This window comes from Mya arenaria, chromosome 7 (assembly GCF_026914265.1).
Source record: "Mya arenaria isolate MELC-2E11 chromosome 7, ASM2691426v1".
Taxonomy (NCBI): Eukaryota; Metazoa; Mollusca; class Bivalvia; order Myida; family Myidae; genus Mya; species Mya arenaria.
Genome location: NC_069128.1, coordinates 18,072,593 through 18,093,729, shown reverse-complemented (window position 1 = coordinate 18,093,729; position 21,137 = coordinate 18,072,593).

Below are 21,137 nucleotides of genomic sequence, written 5' to 3'. Positions count from 1 at the left end.
AATATTGTCTTTGACATATGTCTCGGCCATACATAGGTGCATTTTTAGTGTTTCGTCATATTATCATACTGTTGCATAGTGCACGTTTCTTTAAAATGAAGTAGCCTTGCCATTCATTTACTCTTTCTTAGCTGTACTTAAGTCTAATAAGAAGTAAAAGATTATTCACAAATCTGCAAAAAGTGAAATAGCTGCGCTTTTAAATGGCCCAAAATACAATGAGCTATTATAAAACCTTTCTACATGTATAACAGTTGTAAGTCATGTATTCTATAATAATGTGTTAAGTCAGCGGATTGACAACTTAGTAGACGCAGGTTTTTTCGTAAGTTATATTTTACTGATTGCATATGTATGTAATAATTTGTTTGCTGTATGATAATACCGATACAAAGGTTACAATAAGTAGAAATCGTAAATGTTTCTTTTTAACCTCATTTCATTGTAATAATGTTTGTAAACCTGTTTCGAGTCGCTACAAGTTTATCGTGATAATGCTTTTTCACATATGCATTTTTCTCTCTTTTTTGATATATTAAACATAATCTTTATAAATGCACATTTTGTCATATTGTGTTATCTTTCTGCTTGCAAATATAGATCTGATCATATCATTACAATATTTTCACTTGGACCTATCATGACATATTTCTTTTCGTTTATTTTGTTAACACATGCATTTATATATTTATGTGTTAATTAATATATGTATCTCGGTCAGAGGTAATAAAGAGCATATATATGGCTTGAAACTGTGTTGTTTACCGTTCTCGGACCTATTTTAGATACAAATAACTATTTAAATACTATTATTTAGTGTTGTATTTTTCTCTTTGACGGCTTGTGCTGTGCATGTAACGTTTGTACTATATGGCAATTTGTTCTATGTTTAAACACCTTCAAATGTTTTTCGTGGAAGTTTAATGCAGTTTGTGTTCGTTGTAGAATCAGAATAACCCACTCGTATGCGTTTATTTATATGTAAGTTAGACACGAGCTTTAACAAAGGTTAACATGGCTAATTTTGATGCAAACCATTAAGAGATTGAAAATGCTTTTGAAACACGACAACATGACCTAAAGAAAGCAATTGAGCAGCATACCGTGTTTGAGGTACCCGTATGCAAGCATTCTTCAGATATTGAACGAAATCGGTTTTCAGATTATGGCGACCACGACCTTGACATTTGACAAACTGACGCCGAAATGGTAAGGGTTCTGTTCATGTTTGATTACCTCTATCAGGTCTCCGGGCATAAGCCTTTTTCAAATATTGTTAGGAAACTGCGTATTTTCAGCTTTATAACATTATAAACGACTATTATAATAACAACTAAAAGCATATGATCTGTGTACAGATAATCAACTAAGGTCTTTAAACTAGCCTTAGAGATTGAAATCTGTTTGGTGAATATGATTAGGAAATAAAACCTGTTTATCGCAAATTATAACATAATGCGTGTCATCGATAATGATTTTTTGATTCCCGTTTCGGCTAATCATTCAAATTGAAAGAAATAAAAAACAAAGAATAAGTTTCTAGTATGATGGTTTTAAAGTATAGCAATAGTTTATTGTTTAAGTAGTCCATTCGAAAAGAAATTGGTCAATTGTCGTCCTCAAGCTCATTGTATGTGTTTTCCTGCGAGAGAAGAGAATAATCAGTTTAGAAAACTACACAAATACGAAAGAAAAATAGTACAAATGCGATATTTATATCATTAACAATTTATCTTGAATTGCATTACAGTGTGAAACTCTTACAATTTAACGGTAATATGCATTCCATACTGAGCCTTTCGATATTGCGCTATTGATTGATGTTACATTATCTGCCTGGCAGACCAAAATTATGAAAATTTATCATTTAAAAATGTTCATGATTGTCACTTACAGCACATGTTGCAGGTTTTGGGGCATGCAATTTTGGCCATCGTTGTATCCTGGCAAACATTCGTTTGTCTTTGACATGCTATTGTATCAAGGTCAGCACATGTAGCGCCTACTGTTCCGGTGTTACTGGTAGTGGTTTCCAGCTTTGGTGCGCCAGTTGTTGATGTTGTTGATAGCCCTGTGGAGAGACATATGTTGAGAATAGTCTGAACAGTATCACATTACAGAGTGGTTTCATAATCTTACCAACGATGCAAAAACAACTTTTAAACAACAATCATTTCCATACAAACATACAAACGACTTGCCAACTCACGAAAACCGACAAAATATGCTCTATGAAAATAAAAGTTAAATTCACCGTCACATCTGAGATACATTTAAATGAGCTATACTAAATGGGATAAATCCAAGAATGTCATTGGCTCGCATATATAACATCAATGATTTTGTGTTTAGTGTACTATCGATGATTTTATTATACTCATAACGTTTGTTGCTTTTAAAGTTTTTTTGAGTAATTAATGATTGATGTTTATTGTTTAGGTCTTACTTGTAACACTCATATTCTCTCCAATGTATACTGGGTTCTTTACAGAGTATACACGTATTATAAGAGCGTATTGTACGTAAGATATACTTCTACTATTATATTGCATAATTTGGTTCTGTAAGAGTTCTGCATTACTGTGTGCTGTTTCATTTCATATTTCCTATCTACACTGAACTTGGTTTTTTGTTACTTTGTATTGACTGTTTTATGCTCTTATGCTACATTATTGGCAACGAGAAATTAGGACTTGAAATATCACTCTGCACATTTCTTCGCAAAAAGTCGCTTATTTCGTCGCATCAGGTCGTTCATGTATGTGATCAACCAAGTGTCGTTCTTTGTCGCTATGGCTCGACTGACGCTTATTGGTGAAGATAACTGGCAATATAAGGTGACATTTAAAACGGTAGATGAGCGACGATTCATTGCTGTACGAGACAATTTTGGACGCAAAATGTTAAATGCTCTTCGTCATTTCCAACAATATGAGAGAAACGACGACATATGTGCGACTTCCAAACGACAAATAGGGTTAAATAAACTTGCCACAATACATAGCATAATTCATCTATATGTGACTAAGTATGTACAACCAACTGAAAAGAATATATTAAACTTAATGCCTGACTTTTCTTTATATTTTCTTTATCCTATTGTAATGTTTAAATAATATTATGACAGTGCACAATTCATTTGACATCAATTATTTTTTTCCGACCGGTCTTGCTTGCAATTGTTTTTTTGGTTCATCTTATTCATCTTATTGAAACCATTACTAAATACCCGTATGTGTTTAACTTCTTTCATCTAAATTCATCTTATCTTTAATTATATTGGCATTTACTTTATATGTCGAAAGAATTTCATTTTGACTGGTAAAAATATTTTGGATTGAAAATGTTTCTAAGCAGTTAATGAGCCTACTGATGCCTTATAGTCGTTTACAGACATGTGTGAGTATGACCAGAAAACCCCTAAGAGATGTGGTCCAAATTTGTCGAACGCTCTAATCTAATCAAGCTTACATAAATATAAAATTTCATTTTGCCAATAATATTTAGTTTACTTAATCCTGTCATAAGTGATTTGTATAAACGTGGGATCAGAGGTACAATACTGATTGCGTTTCTTAAGCCATTCAAAGGATGTATTTTGGGCTGGCACGACATCGGCCATTTAACGTTCAACAATAGAATATCGTGCATTCAAGTCATTCGACATTTGTCATTCGAAATATGAATGGCTCGCTGGCATGTCGTTGGATATTCTAAAATTTGAGTTTCGTGCTGGCACGTCATTGGATATTAAAACAATGAATTTCGTTATAGCATAACATTAGACATTCCAAATATGAATTTCGTGCTGCACTTAAAAAATGAGTGTCGTGCTTGTACAACATTAGACATTTAAAACAGAAAGAATGTTCTGGCATGACATTGGATATTCGCGATAGCATGAAAACCATGTTTTGAATGTCCGACACGACATTTGTTTTTATATGTCGAATGTCATACGAGCACGAAACCACCAAATTTTGAATAAATAGTGTCATATTTGAAGATTCAAGGCCAAACAATCCAATGTAAACGTTGTATTCTGGTAGGCATACATGATCATTGCTAATATTAAGTTCTTGAACTCATTGATTTAAAATATAAGCTGTCACGGACCTAAACACAGGTGATGGATAAAGAATCTGAGTCAATTACACTTATAACCATATTTTGTACGTAAACTGTTATATTCAAATAACCAGTGCCTGAAATAATGAACTACATTTGCACAAAATTCCAACTTTATTCGTTATAAATGTTTACTTGCGGTATATTGGTAAACTGGGCGTGTACGTCAAGTGCTCATCGAAAAATGTTTGTGTTAGAATATTTTGGCTCCAAAAGGTCTATTAACATTAGCTTTTGGCATCGTTCTGTACAATAAAGTTCGGAATTATAAATTCCCATTCATGTTCAAGACTTCCTTGTGACCTATTTGGTTATTCACTAAAATACTAGCAGGTTTATATTCGAAAGCAAACAACAGTTATGATTACTAAAACACATCCAAATTTGTTTAATGATTATAATAATTTTCTAGATTCAGTTTAAGCCAACGCTGTTTTAGATTCTATCCAAGATATCATCCGACAAGCATCTTCATTAAAAACTTTTAAAGCATTGTATATAACATACCTTGTGAATGATTTATTTTTAAAAGTTCTATAATGATCGTATGTTGCTCAGTGTTTACATAATGTGTGTATGTAGTGCAATAATAAATGATGAAACAGACAAGAACATTTTCTGTGTTGGTCGTGGTAGCATGTGCCTCCGTTTTGACAGTAGGACTGGTCAACACACTTATCTTATCAAATAAAACCATTCAACGGTTTGAAAATCGATAGAAAAAATGTTTATTTTAGAGCATGTTTCTGATGAACTAATACCACCAAGGTAACGAAGCCCGTATTGTATCATCTTCACAGCAACAGAATACCACATTGTACGCTTACGTAAGAACACAGGTGTTTATTACCCACATGAAAGCAATGATACACCACAAAATCAGCGACAGTATGCGCAGGAACACATGTGTTTAACACCATGAAACCAATAATACACCACAAAATTAGCAAATGATACCCCATAAAATTACTGACAGAATGCCACAATGTACGTCCATCTAAGAACACAATGTATTTGCCAACATGAAAATAATTGTGTAAGACGACCAAAGTTCATCGACTAAAGGCAACCATACATGTTAACATATGAAGACAAAAAACGGGGAATTCCGACTGCAAATTGTACACCAACAACCCACCATACGCGTTAATTGTCTCTCGAGTGTTACCATGCCAACAACCATACCTTGATTTCCTTTGACTTTATAAAGAAAATAGTGAAGCATACTCGCGGTATTGACATGTACTACAGACATAATTCATGTGATCACAATCGCAAAGGTCTTGACCGTTCTTATGATAACATTTTCCGTTGTTATGACAATTCGTGCTGCCACTTACTTCGTGCTTGATAACAAACTTAAATCAAAGCACCGAAAACGCTATGAGACTGGGGAAATGGTAAAGTGGGTGTCGAGACTGATTTTAATGACGCAATGCATTGCAAAGGTGATGGCGGGATGAGGTTAACATCAAATGTATTAACCTATATACTGAACATAACTTATGTGTTAGAACTGTTGATGTTTGCTGTGTGAAAAAAATAATTTTAAAGAAAATTCTGTGTGAAAGTGATAGTGTTAGTGTGTACGAAATATAATTATATTAGTTTTACATAAAACATGTTCACACACGACTAAAATTGAAGTAAAGAGATATCATGACATGCATTTGAAAAATATATATAGTTATACGTCAGAACTCAGACCGACAATTCACTGGAACAGCCCTAACTGCCGTTCAGACAAAGGCTGCCGCCCGCATTCAAGTCAAGTCAATTTTTCTTTATTCACTCGTTTTAATACATACATGGATAGATAAAGTAAAATCAAAAGATAAATCACACATAGAGGAGAATGAGAGGAATGATTGGAATCAATATGTCATGTGTAACCGAAATGCCTTTGTAAGCTTACAAATATATCGGCATTCAGTTTCTTAGAAATCTCAATACAAATATTATGGTCAGTTGACGTTTGTTCTACTTACTGTGTTCGCATCATGGTCCTACATGACTGCTCGTGCAATGACAATGATCGCCTGGGTCTTTAAAGCACGTCCCTCCATTATAACAGTGGTAATGGCCAGTGCAATGGGCTGAACATTAATTAAATAATTTCTAAAACCGGTTATTTTCCTACAATTGTCCTTTAAAGTCACTCTTGTTGGCACACATCGTCGACAAACCCGGTTCTTTTTCCCTTTTACTCTACAGTTGACAACTGTCTGATTGAATCTCGGTTTCTTGAATATAAATGAGGAAGGGGTAATAACTGTTCTTCCAGTGAAATTGCAATTTTATAATCTTTAACTTAGAAGATTAACAAGCGCAAGGGTTAGGTTAACACTAGTGTTGATACTGGATATAAAATAGAACACACAACGTTATTTCATTGGCAAGGGTTCTACTTACTTTATTGTCATTATCTTTGCATACTGTTTGGTCATTATCTATACTTACCGTATCATCTTTATCTATACTTACCGTATTTTCATTATTTCTACTGACAGTATTATTATTGTCTCTACTTACTGTATTCGCATGATCTCTACTGACTGTATTCGTATGATCTCTACTTACAGTATTCACATGATCTCTGATTACCATAATTTCATCATCTCTTCTTACTGTATTCGCATGATCTCTACTTACTGTATTCACGTGCTCTCTTCCTGATCTCTTCTCTCTTCTTACTTTATTCGCATGATCATCCACTTACTGGTAATGATCTCTACTTACTGTATTGTCATGATCTCTACTTACTGTGGTGTCATGATCTCTACATACTGTACTTGCATGATCTTTAATGTATTATGATTATCTCTTCTTGCACAAGTGATAGTGTTAGTGTGTACGAAATACTATTATATTAGTTGTACATAAAACATGTTCACACACGACTAAAATTGAAGTAAAGAGATATCATGACATGCATTTGAAATATATATATAATTATACGTCAGAACTCAATAAGGCAATTCACTGGAACAGCCCTAACTGCCGTTCAGACAAAGGCTGCCGCCCGCATTCAAGTCAAGTCAATTTTTCTTTATTCATTCGTTCCAATACATATATGGATAGATGAAGTAAAATCAAATGATAAATATCACATAGAGGAGAATAAGTGAAATGAGTGGAATCAGTATCTCATATATAACCGGAATGCCTTTGTAAGCTTACACATATACCGGCATGCAGTTTATTAAGAATCTCAATACAAATATTATGGTCAGCTGTCGTTCGTTTTACCTACTGTATTCGCATCTTGGTCCTACATGACTGCTCGTGCATATACAATGATCGCCTTGGTCATAATAACACGTCCCTCCATGGTAACAGTGGTAATGGTCAGTGCAATGGGCTGAAAATTAATTAATTAATTTCTAAAACCGGTTATTTTCCAACGATTTTCCTATAAAGTAACTCTTGTTGGCACACATCGTCGACAAACCCGGTTCTTTTTCCCTTTTACACTACCGTTAAAAACTGGCTGATTGAATCTCGGTTTCGTGAATATAAATGAGGAAGGGGTAATAACTGTTCAACCAGTGAAATTGTAATTTAATAATCTTCAACTTAAGAGATTAGCATGCGCAAGTGTAAGGTTAACATGAGTGTTGTTAATGGGTACAAAAAAGAGCACACAACGTTATTTCATTGGCTAGAATTCTACTTACTTTATTTTCATTAGCTTTGCATACCGTATTGTCATTATCTATATGAACAGTATTTTCATTATCTCTACTTTTGTATTCGTATGATCTGTACTTACTGTATTCGCATGATCTCTACTTACTGTATTCGCATGATCTCTACTTATGTATTCGTATGATCTCTACTTCTGTATTCGCATGATCCCTACTTCTAAATTCGCATGATCTCTACTGACTGTATTCGCATGATCTCTACTTACTGTTTTCGCATGATCTCTACTTACTGTTTTCGTATGATCTCTACTTCTCTATTCGTATGATATCTACTTCTGTATTTGCATGATCTCTACTTCTGTATTCGCATGATCTTTACTTACTGTATTCGCATGATCTCTATTTACTGTATTCGTATGATATCTACTTTTGTATTCGCATGATCTCTACTTACTGTATTCGCATGATCTCTACTTACTGTATTTGTATGATCTCTACTTACTGTATTCGTTTGATCTTTACTTACTGTATTCGCATGATCTCTACTTACTGTTTTCGCATGATCTCTACTTACTGTAATCGTATGATCTCTACTTCTGTATTCGTATGATTTCTACTTCTGTATTTGCATTACCTTTACTTACAGTATTCGCATGATCTCTACTTACTGTATTCGCATGATCTCTACTTCTGTATTCGCATGATCTCTACTTACTGTATTCGTATGGTCTCTTCATCTGTATTTGTATGATCTCTACATCTGTGTTTGTATGATCAATACTTTCTGTTTTCGCATGATCTCTACTTACTGTATTCGCATGATCTCTACTTACTGTATTCGTATGATCTCTACTTACTGTATGCGTATGATCTCTATGTCTGCATTTATATGATCTCTACTTCTGTATTTGTATGATTTCTACTTCTGTATTCGTATGATCTCTACTTACTGTATTCGTATGATCTCTACTTACTGTATTCGCATGATCACTACTTACTGTATTCGTATGATCCCTACTTACTGTATTCGCATGATCTCTACTTCTGTATTCGTATGATCACTACTTACTGTATTCGTATGACCCCTACTTACTGTATTCGCATGATCTCTACTTCTGTATTCGTATTATCTCTACTGACTGTATTCGTATGATCTCTACTTACTATATTCGCATGATCTCTACTTTCTGTATTCGCATGATCTCTACTTACTGTATTCGCATGATCTCTACTTACTGTATTGGTATGATCTCTACTTCTGTATTCGTATGATCTTTACTTCTGTTTTCGCATGATCTGTACTTCTGTATTCGTATGATCTCTACTTACTGTATTCGCATGATCTGTATTTACTGTATTCGTATAATCTCAACTTCTGTATTCGCATGATCTCTACTTACTGTATTCGCATGATCTCTACTTACTGTATTGGTATGATCTCTACTTACTGTATTTGTTTGATCTTTACTTACTGTATTCGCATGATCTCTACTTACTGTATTCGTATGATCTCTACTTCTGTATTCGCAGGATCTCTACTTACTGTATTCGCATGATCTTTATTTATTCTAAAATAATTAAATACAACACGTGGTTTTTGTGTTTTTTATGTTTCATAGACCAAACAAAATGTTATTCACCTCAGAATCGTTTTTCTTGATGAATATCGCTTTCACTTGTTTTAAAAAGGGATATGCACGTCATCATGTGTCAATAATAAAATATTAAAACTAAAGTGAATCTTCTGCTTTTAGATAGGCTGTTGTCTCTTTTTAGCTTGTTTGTCAAATTGCAGTGAAGAAACCAATGAATGAGTGAAACCATGTAAATATGGTCATTGTTGCCAGGGTTGCATCTTTTCCGAAAACAGGTCGGAAGGTAAGATATTTTATGAGGCTTTAAGTAAGAACATCATTGCTATCAATGGGAAACACGGCACACGGGCACACGCACACGCAAACGAACACACACACACACACACACACACACACACGCACACACGCACACACGGACACGCACACACGCAAACTCAAAAACGGCATTCTCGTTTACCAGAGTGATGATGCTAGGTGTGTCAGATTATCAAACCTCTGATTATTGAGAATGTGAAACGCGGGAACACATACAAGTTTAACTTAAAAAGTATTGGTCTCAACGCTTACTATACTGGCACGCGTGTCCGAAGTGGTCTTTATCACATGTACAGGTGTAGTTGTTGTTGCCGTTGTTATTTTGATAAGAGCATGCCGTTGAGTGACTTCCGTTACAGTGGAACACCTTCTGAAGGTCGCTGCATGTTGCAGCTGGCAAATGAAAAAAGAGTCCAGTTTCATTTCGTATAATATACAGAACGCTGTGAACTGTGTTATCCATTCTAAGTTAAAGGCAGATGACTCGAAGTCGGACCTGAATGGAGAGATGCTAGCGAGTATATCAAATTGTCTATATAAATAAAAGTTGTACGTTAAAATATATGTCCAGTTTAAACGTTATTGCAAAGTATTTCTTTGTACAGAAGCAAAGTCCAGCCCCCCCCCCCCAAAAAAAAAAATAAAAAAAAAATAGAAATATAATAAATAGATAAATAAAATAATAAAGCACAAAAAAACAGTCGACATACCTTCAGGGATTGTCAAAATTTCGATACACGGAATTTTAGCAAACACTACACTACATGTATACACGTACATGTAGCCGGTAAGTTTTAAAGTTGTTTGTGAAACTTCCCGATGAAACTAAGTAGGGTAGTTGGTATTTGCATAAATAACTTCCCTCGTGAGAATGTGTACTCCATTTCAATCATAAAAATGCGTCACAGTTAAAGTCACAAAAAATCTCTTTTTTTTTTAAATCTGCTGTATTCTCAGCTAAATGATCATTTTGCTGAAGCGAAATTAATTCCCAGTTCAACTTCGTAAAATTATCGGGTCATGCGGTAATATATCCTTCCTTTTACTATTACATGACGCTATGAGGTTATTTTATCCTTTTATCTTACTTTCCCGGCGAAATGCGGTTATTTTTCATCTCTTCTTTAAATCCGGCGTAACACTAATATTTATCATATTTTCTTCTTATGGTTATTTATCTCTCTTTCTCAATGTAATCCGGTGTAAAGCGGTTAGTTATACTTCTTTCTTCTTGATACTCGGCGGTATGTGCTTATTTTTCCTGCATTCGTCATGTGACCCGGCGTAAAAAAATCATGAATACGGTGTAATGCAGGTAATTAACCTTATTTCTCCATGTGACCCGGCGTAATGCGGGTAATTATACTTATTTCTCGATGTTACCCGGCGTTATGCGGTTTTCTATCCTTCTTTCTTCATGTGACCCGGCGAAATGCGGTTATCTATCCTTCTCTCTTCATGTGACCCGGCGTAATGCGGTAATCTATCCTTCTTTCTTCATGTGACCCGGCGTAGTGCGGTTATCTATCTTTCTTTCTTTATGTGACCCGGTGTAATGCGGTAATCTATCCTTCTTTCTTTATGTGACCCGGCGTAATGCGGTTATCTATCCTTCTTTCTTCATGTGAACCGGCGTAATGCGGTAATCTATCCTTCTTTCTTCATATGACCCGGCGTAATGCGGTAATCTCTCCTCCTTCCTTAATGTTACTCGGCGTAAAGCGGGTAATTGTTCTCCATTCTCCATGTTACCTGGTGTAATGCGGGAAGTTATCATTGTCTCTTCATGTGACCCGGCGTAATGGGGTAATCTATCGTCCTATCTTAATTTGACACGGACTCAAGCAGTTGATTGTTCCCTTTTCTCCATGTTACCTGGTGAAATGCGGATAAGTATCCTGCTTTCTTCATGTGACCCGGCGTAATGTGGGTAATTGTTCTCCTTTCTCCATGTTACCCGGCGTTATGCGGGTAAGAATCCTTATTTCTTTCTGTGACCCGGCGTAATGCGGGTACTTGTTCTCCTTTCTCCATGTTACCCGGCGTAATGCGGGTAAGTAATCTTATTTCTTCATGTGACCCGGGGTAATGCGGGTAATTGTTATCCTTTCTCTATGTTACCCGGCGTAATGCGGGTAAGTATCCTTATTTCTTCATGTGACCCGGCGTAATGCGGGTAATTGTTCTCCTTTCTTCATGTTACCCGGTGTAATGCGTGTAATTATTCTTATTTTTTCATGTGACCCGGCGTTATGCGGTCATCTATCCATCTTCCTCCATGTTACCCGGCGTAATGCGGGTAATTATACTTATTTCTTCATGTGACAAGGCGTAATGCGGTTATCTATCTTGTTTTCCCAGTGTGACCCGGCGAAATGCGGTTATCTATCCATCTTTCTTCATGTTACCCGGTGTAATGCGGTTCGTTGTTGTCCTTTCTCCATTTTTCCTGTGTAATGCGGGTAAGTGCCCTCATGTGTCTTCATGTGACCCGGCGTCATGTTATGATATATCGATCCATCTTTATGTTACCCTGCATTTTGTTGTGATTTATCGATGTTTTAATGTAACCTGTATCATAAGAATTCAGTCAGACAACGCCTTACTGATTCCTGTTGAATTCCCTAACGTAACCCGCTTTAAGTACAATATTGATTATCAATTAAACACTTAATAGGCCGATAAGCCATGTTTAAACTTTCAATGTCATTCGGAACTCCTCGGCTATTTTCTATCAAAAACAATCTCGAAAGTATATGAACGGTTCACAATGTCAGTAATCTGTACACTTAAGAAGTTTCGCGAAATTGGACGACTAAGGTATATCTTAGTTAAACGGTGCCCAGGACAATTTGTGTCAAAATCAAAAATCTTACCATGACACACAGCAGCACGCATTACAACTATGGACAAAACTTAGACGCACCATCGTGCTGAAATAAATCAGTACAACGGTATCAAATCCCCACTCTCTGTTTTTGACAATATATTTAAAAGTTAAGAAATAATATACTTATGTCTGTAGTTATTGTGTGGATGAAAAAAGCCAGCAGAGGGCACAGACAAAAGCCGATAAAGAGGTTACGGAAACCAAACCGCCTTTTTGAAACATTGAATGTAATTATTCTGTCGTTTTTTAGAATGCTATTTTTTTCAAATGCAACATCTTTAAATATGCGATATATATATTTATATATATATGCCGATAACTAGACAACATGCAACAACGACGTAACGTGAGTAATCACTTTGTTTTAAACGCTTGTAAAATTGGTTGATAATTGACTGTCTGTTAATCTACTGTAAAAATATACCAAAATGAATAAAGCGCGTAATCTTTCTTCCGAGGCCATGGTAAATCTGGTTTTCATTATCCAAATACCATCGGCGTTTTAGAAGAACCTCGGTCATCTCTATATTTATTAGTCTATTTTTTCAAAGCACACCATTGATTCAAATAGTTAAGCTATGGTATGTTTACTTTCAGTTAACTTCTGTTAACCCGTGTTCCGTCAATACATGCGCGCATGTTTTGTGTTGTTGTCATTCAAGAATAACCACATTAATGTGTTGTTTCAAATATAGCCAAATTTATGTTCCCTACCATTGAAATATATTTCAAGAGGTCTCTTGTAATTTGAAAAGGACTCTGATTATAAACACGATATATGTTTACCATTAAGATCCATGGTTGATTCAATCAATCCCAATCAATTCGACTTCTCAATTACACAGAATCTCACTAAATCCTATTCAATTCTACTTAATCTGTCTACTTAAAAATACTCAATACCACAACTCCACTCCAATCAGTATCACAGCTAAATCCAATTCAATCCAACTCAATTCCACTCAATTCCACCACTATATTCCACTCATTCCTAATCTAACTTAAAACTTAATCCCACTCACTCCCACAACTCAAGTCCACTCAATCTAACTCAATACATCTAAAAGTTACTAAATCCCACTCAATCCCACTCAATCCTACTCAATCCCACTCAATCCTACTCAATACCACTAAATTCTACTCAATCCAACTCAATCCTACTCAATCCCACTCAATCCTACTCAATCCCACTCAATCTTACTAAATTTCATTATATCCTACTCAATCCACTCAATCCTACTCAATCCCCCTAAATTCTACTCAATCACACTCAATCCTACTCAAACCCACTCAATTTTACTCAATTCTATTATATCCTACTCATTCTACTAAATCCTACTCAATAATACTCAATTCTACTCAATCCCACTAAATCCTACTCAATCCTACTAAATTCTACTCAATCCCACTCAATCCTACTCAATCCCCTTATATCCTACTCAATCCCACTCAATCCTACTCAATCCCACTCAATCCTACTAAATCCCACTCAATATTTCTCCTATTATATCCTACTCAATCACACTTAATATTTACTCAATCCCACATAATCCTACTTATCCTATTAAATCCTACGCAATCTTACTACATCTTACTCAATCCCACTAAATCCTACTCAATTCTACTTAAACCTACTCAATTCTACTAAATCCTACTCAATCACATCATACCCTACTTAATCCCACTTAAACTTACTAAATCCCACTAAACCCTACTGAATCCCACTAGATCCTACTCAGTCTTACTAAATCCTACTCAATATTACTCAATCCTACTCAATCTAACTCAATTCTACTCCATCCCACTTAAATCAACTCAATCTCACTTCTCAACCACAATACTTAATTATACGCTATCCCACTATTTCCACTACATTATCTCACTGAATCCTACTCAATCATACTCAATATCTAATGTATCTCCTTTCTTTGTCCAATTGACACTGTTCCAGTATGTAACGTTCTTTGTGTGCTTTGTTATGTTATCATAATGTTGCATACTGTACATTTCTTTTAAGAGGAATGTCTTTGTAATGTATTTACTCTTCTCCAGCTGCACTTGAGTCTAATAAGAAGTAAGACATTATTCAAAAATTTGCATAAAATGAAATTCCTACGACTTTAAATGGTCCAAAATACAACGAGCTAACATACAACTTACCATTCTTCGCGTATAACATATGCTACAACAGTTGTAAGTATTTTTTTCTAAGTTATGTGGTAAGACAATTATTTGAGAACCTAGTACCCGCAAGTTGAATCCCCCGGACTCTGCATAACAAGAAAAGCAGGTTGTCAGGTTAGCGCAGTGGTAAGAGCACCCGGGTTCGATTCCCGGTCGAGAGCATGTGAGTTTGGTTTGTGCTCACAAAGCCGGACAAGCGGGTTTTCTCCGGGTACTCAGGTTACCTCACCGCACAAAACACTCTATCGTAACATCATGCCAACGAAAGTGATTATATTGTTATAACGATTGTTTATCAATCGTGAAACATGATCTTTCTGAACAGGGAAACGTGGACACCTTGAAAAAGGTACTGAAAAGTTAAAGAACTCACTACCCGTAAATATTTGAAAATCCATAATTGAGTCCAACGATAAAATCATTCAAATTGATTGTAGAAGACGGTGTCAGTGTTGACCTGTTTTTGATAAATTATCAACGAGTGATTGCAATCATTTCTTTACGAATGCTTAAGCATATACTATTGGTACTATATGGCCATTTGCTTTATATGTAAACACCTTCAATGTGTCCCGTCGTTTAAGCAGTGTTTGTCTGATGCAAGATCAGTCTTACCCTCCCATAGGCGTTTTATACATCTAACTAAGACAAGAGCTTTAATACGGGTTAACCGGACTTATTTGGATGCAATCCATTAAGAAACTGTTAATGTTTTGAAGCTTGATTAAAAGGGAGCAAATGCAGTTCAGCATCATAGCAAGTTTAAGGAACCAGAGAACAAACATGCTTCTGATATTGAACGAAATCGATTTTTAAGGTCAAGATCACAACTAGCTTGACCTTTGAATAACTAACATCGAAATGGTATAGATGCTGGTCATGTTTAAGTGAACTCTACAAAGTTCGAGGTCTCAAGGAATAAGCCTGTTTACATTATTGATAGGAAACTACGTACTTTTTCAGCTTACGGCCACCCTGACCTTATCATTTGACCCACTGACTTAAAAAGCAGAAGGGAGATTTTTTAACTCTTTCAGTTGATAAGGGGTATGATCATAAAAAAATCCGACCGAAGCGCACGTTTACAAGCCGTTTATGAGTCTTAGATTTAGCTGCCACGCCTTGTGACTGAAGTTGTTTGTTTTTATCTATTCCGGTAAAATGATAGATACTTATAGAAATATAACATCCATAACCGTAAAGCTGTAAGAGCCATGGACTTTAAGAACATGAGACACTAAAAATTGAGGCAGTTATAGATTGAGACTGAAATAACTTGGAAGGTACGAGTTTGAGACTGTAGGCCCCTAAGATGGTTAAACTTTTGCACTTTGATAGATTAGGACTGTAAAGTGTTGGAATTGGTTCAGTTATGAGACTGTAATAGCTTAATAGTGATATAGCTTGAACTTGGTATAGCTTCGGATTAAATAACTTTGGACTGTGAGAGTTTGAGATTGTAAGAGATTGAGACTGAAAGAGTTGAACTGAAACTGTTAAAAATTGAAATTGTAACAATTTTGGTCTGAAAGATGTTTTGACTTGCAATAGCTTGAGAATATAAAAGCGTGCGACTGTAATGGCATAACTCTGTATGAGTTTTAAACAGTAAGAGCTTGAAACAGATAGGGCATTGGATGGTAAGAGACTGAGACTCTCAGAGCTTGCGAGCACGAGAGCCTGAAACTGTAAGAGCTTGATACAATCCAAGCAAAGTTACTCATAAACATTTCACTGGAGGGAAGATATACCGAAACACTTGCTCCATGTTCGTGTAGTTTATTGCATATGATAGCATCTAGCAAATCAAATAATGGTTTAACAGTAGTGAAGTTAGATATTTTAGCCCAGCGAGTCAGTGTTTACTGAATGGTGAAGTACATTTCGGGATCCAACAAACCAACCCCTCCAGTTTCGATATGTATTATCTTAGATGAGTGGTCACATGTCTGTAACGCCACCTAAAATGGACATACATCAATTAATTATATAACTATATCATTTACCTTGTATGGAAAGCCGTATTTGAATATCCATATCGCGTTACTTTCGCTTTTCGATCCCGTATCAGCATGTTGCCGTATGTTTTGTGCTGCCCTTTACACAATGCGGTATATTGAAATTGTTCCGATATTAATACTTTATTGCTGATTTAATTGGTTTTTGGTTACTTGGCCTACGACCTTTGATTACACATTATGCCTGACTGCAAAAGGTTATGGCTGTTTGCCTTCGATCATTGGTCAAAACAATTATGGCTATTTGCCTTCGATCCTTGGTCACATAAGGTTATGGCTGTATTGCCTTCAATCCCTCGTGACAATAGGTTATGGCTGTTTGGTCTTCAATCCTTCGTGACAATAGGTTATGGCTCTTTGGCCTTCAATCCTTCGTGACAATAGGTCATGGCTGTTTGGTCTTCAATCCTTCGTGACAATTGGTTATGGCTGTTTGACCTTCAATCTCTCGTGACAATAAGTTATGGCTGTTTGGCCTTCGATCCTCGGTCAAATTAGGTTATGGCTGTTTGGCCTTTGATCATTGGTTGCATTTGGTAATGGCTGTTTGGCATTCGATCCTTGGTCACATCAGGTTATGGCTGTTTGGCATTCGATCCTTGGTCACATCAGGTTATGGCTTTTTATCCTTAGATACTTGGTCACATTAGGTTTTGGCTGCTTGGCATTTGATCCTTGGTCACATTAGATTATGTGCTATGATTCCCATATTCTCAAATGTTTCGTTGTGACCATTTTGATATACCCTCGAAACTAAGGGTACAACCACAGAATCCGAAGACTTAATTTGATATTAATATTTTTTCAAGTTATGGTATACCTTAAATCCATTGGGTAGACATTCTAGAAATATCCCTGCTAGTCCTTGTCCAGTCGGGAATGCGTCACTGGCAAATGTGCCGATGGCAGTATAGGCTGGGATAGACGCACAGTTACCAACGATCTGTGTTTATAGTGATACGATGGTTAACTACAGGGACAAGCCAAGTTATCAATCGATCACAGTTAAAATCAGTTAAACAAAATAACTCTGAAATATTTTCTATCAAAATGAATACCTTAGTATGTATCTAAATCAATCAAATGATAAATTACTAATAAATAGACTATATTTTGATAAATGAATGATATGGCAATATAGCATTTGACTATAAATATACTGAAAAAGCTGGACGAGTTATACTAATTGCTTTGGCGATTGTTTAATTGTAAATCTGTTTCTAATGGCCATTATAGCCGACAGAATGAAGCATTAATAACGAAGACATGTGAATCGTCCTGATGTTTATTTCTACACCATTGACGCAATGTTGGATGTAAACGTTAACATAAAATTACCTTCCGTCCTTTTTGCCAAGTATTTGGTGTGGTTACATTACAATCATGCGTTACGAGGGCTTCGGAGGAGGCGTGGCTATGCGAGTGTATACATTCAGACGCGTTCCGATTGGTTACTGGTGCTGTGTGGGCAAGATCCGCCACGGTTGAGTACTTGTTGCAGTGGAGGTATCCTGTTTGTGTGTATAACAGCATAGCGGTTAGAATCACAGTGGAATAAGTCTATAATGGACTTATCCTGATTCTTTGAACACATGACATTGATTAAACTAAAGCCAATTAGAAACAGAGAGGAATGTGACTAAAATGAAAAATGAAAGCTCAATTGGCTTGACAACATCGATGCTTACTACATTTTTAATTATTAGGAATATACTACCAATTAAGCACAAAACGTTATATTTACTTTTGATGTTAGCGAGGTAAATTTACAGCCATTCGTTCAATTTTGTTTAAACCATCTAAAACTACCCGTATTTAATAATGATATATACCGAATTAAGATATATTTTAGAAAGAATGGAACACATTTTATACAAGTGTTTTAATTACCAATGTATGCAGTCGTAGTGGGCGGTGTAGTTGTAGTCGTAGTGGTGGTGGTTGTGGTCGTTGTGGTTGTTGTGGCTAAAATATTAAATGATCCCTATGTTGGAAGTTAATATTATGATGTGATGAAAAAATAAGCCGAACAAAACTCAAGGAAGCCAGTTGGAGAAAATGACAAATGAATCGCATTTAAAAATATTTAAGAAGTAAAACATCAAAACAATCAAAAAGTCAAGTTCCATGTTCGTTCAGCAAGCATTATCCATAAACATCATTTCATACATGTAGATGAGTTTTTCAAAGCTGTGCAAATTTTACAAAAGGAGTATCTTATTTCATTAAAAATTGTGAAAAACATTTTTGCATTGAAAAGCTTAATTGCTGCAATAATATTGCGTGTGCGTGCAAACGGATATTTACCAAAACTGAAGAAAAATTTTTCAATCGTAAACATTGCCTTACTCAGCAAAACACCAAAACGAGTATATGTTTATGTCTAAGGAGTATCTATGTTATGTATTTTAATACATAGTTTACAGTATTAATTTTCAATGTACGAACAATAATTAGACAAGATGTATTTAGTAATGACTTGTATCTAAAATAGTTGAAAGTAACTTTTTCAAAAGTTGCAGTGTTTTTTGGCCTTCCCACCATTATTATTTAGATTCTCAAAATATTAATTAACATATTTTTTACTAGAATTCCGCGAATGGAATCTGTCGGTAGTGCTCACCAGTGTTGGACCAAACGAATTAGTAATATTTTACGTGCCATAGCGAGAGCAGTTATGTTCACATAAGTTCAATTCCTTTTTGTAAAATATAGGCCAAAAATAGTACAAAGTCACTTTAACCAAAAATTGCATCCAAATTTTCGCATACAAGTATATTGAAAAAGCATATGCAACTGAAAAGTAAATAAATTGAAATATAGTTGTTATACCCTTGATAGAACATACGCGAGAACCAACCATTTCTTTTTCAAAGGATATAACTCAATTAAGTCCTGATGTGGCCAGGTGTTGTAATTTTATGAGCCGTAACTCTGGAATTATAAATGCTATCTGCATGCAATATAATCCCTTTAGCGGAACAGCTCCCCCACCAAATGTTTCAGGTTTACTTTTTTATTTCAATAAAGGAGAAAACAGATATGAAATGGTTACGCCCCATAACTTTCTAAGGTCAATTCCACGATCCGCCACTGGTCCCTAATATCATTCCCAAATTTGCTAAGAATTGAATACAGAATTATTTTTTTAGTATGAGGTCCAAAGTTAATTTGGTCTTTTGTCAATTTAATGGTTATAACCCCAAATTGATCTGTCTTATTTGAGATATTATTTACCGTTAGATTGTAAATCATTTAAGTGAAGTTTGGTTAGTCCATGCACGTATAAGAGAGCGGTCAACGTAAATTCGGTCAAAATTTGACAATTCAAGGGGCATAACATCATAGTTAATAGTGCGGTCTGGCTGTTGAACAAAGTCGAGTTGTTAAGCATATAAACAGTATACGCAAATAATATTGGATATGAATAAACGAGTGGTAAAAGTGAAATTAGAAAAAAAATCTCACAATAAAAGTGCTAAATGTCTGTGGAGCGAACTAAGGTGCCAATACATTTGTGCAACCAAGTTTGGTAAAGTTTGGATGACGAATAGAAAAGTTAAAGATCCGAAATAGATATGTCACAACACGGACGTGGACGACGACGTATATGATGATCACTATATATCTGTCACGCTACTCATGAGACGTGAAAAGGTCTTGATATTAAGGGAAGGTTCTGATGAAAGTAGCGTGTTGTTCGGAACAGAAGGATGTCTTACACTGACAATAGTGGCCTGTAAACTCGGGAGGGCACACACAGCTGGCGCTCTTACCACCGTTCACAGGTACACAGGATCCACCATTTTGGCAATGAAAGTATAAACAGGGGTGAACTGAAGACATAAGATAAATTAAAGATAGAAATAATTCTACGGTTACTATGTCATTGTTCGTATGCATTGTTTTCCAAATTCGTGTTAGCCAAATACTATGCTTCGAATATGAGTAGTTTTGTATCAAGTTATAATATTTTTTTATCAGTGATTTGATGTTAGTAATCATTATGTATTTTGTCCCAAAACTAGAGTTGTAAAATTCGAAAGTTTACAATAATGAAATGACAAAAAAAATGAACACATTGCCGCAAGCGTAAGTTATAAATATTCCTTGTTAAAAATTACGTCATTATTTGAGACTCGCGTTGCTTACACTCGCAGTGTTCTCCAAGATAAAGGTCTGGGCATTGACATGTATAGCCTCTGGAGCCATCCGCATGTTGTAAACATGTCCCTCCATGTCTACAGTAGTTGTGTTGGCACGGGTCATAAACTAGAATTCAGCGTAGATAATGAACGTACAAGTTGATATATTGTACCTTCATTTTTTGACCCCGCATGCCCTTTTGTTCAGTAATCCC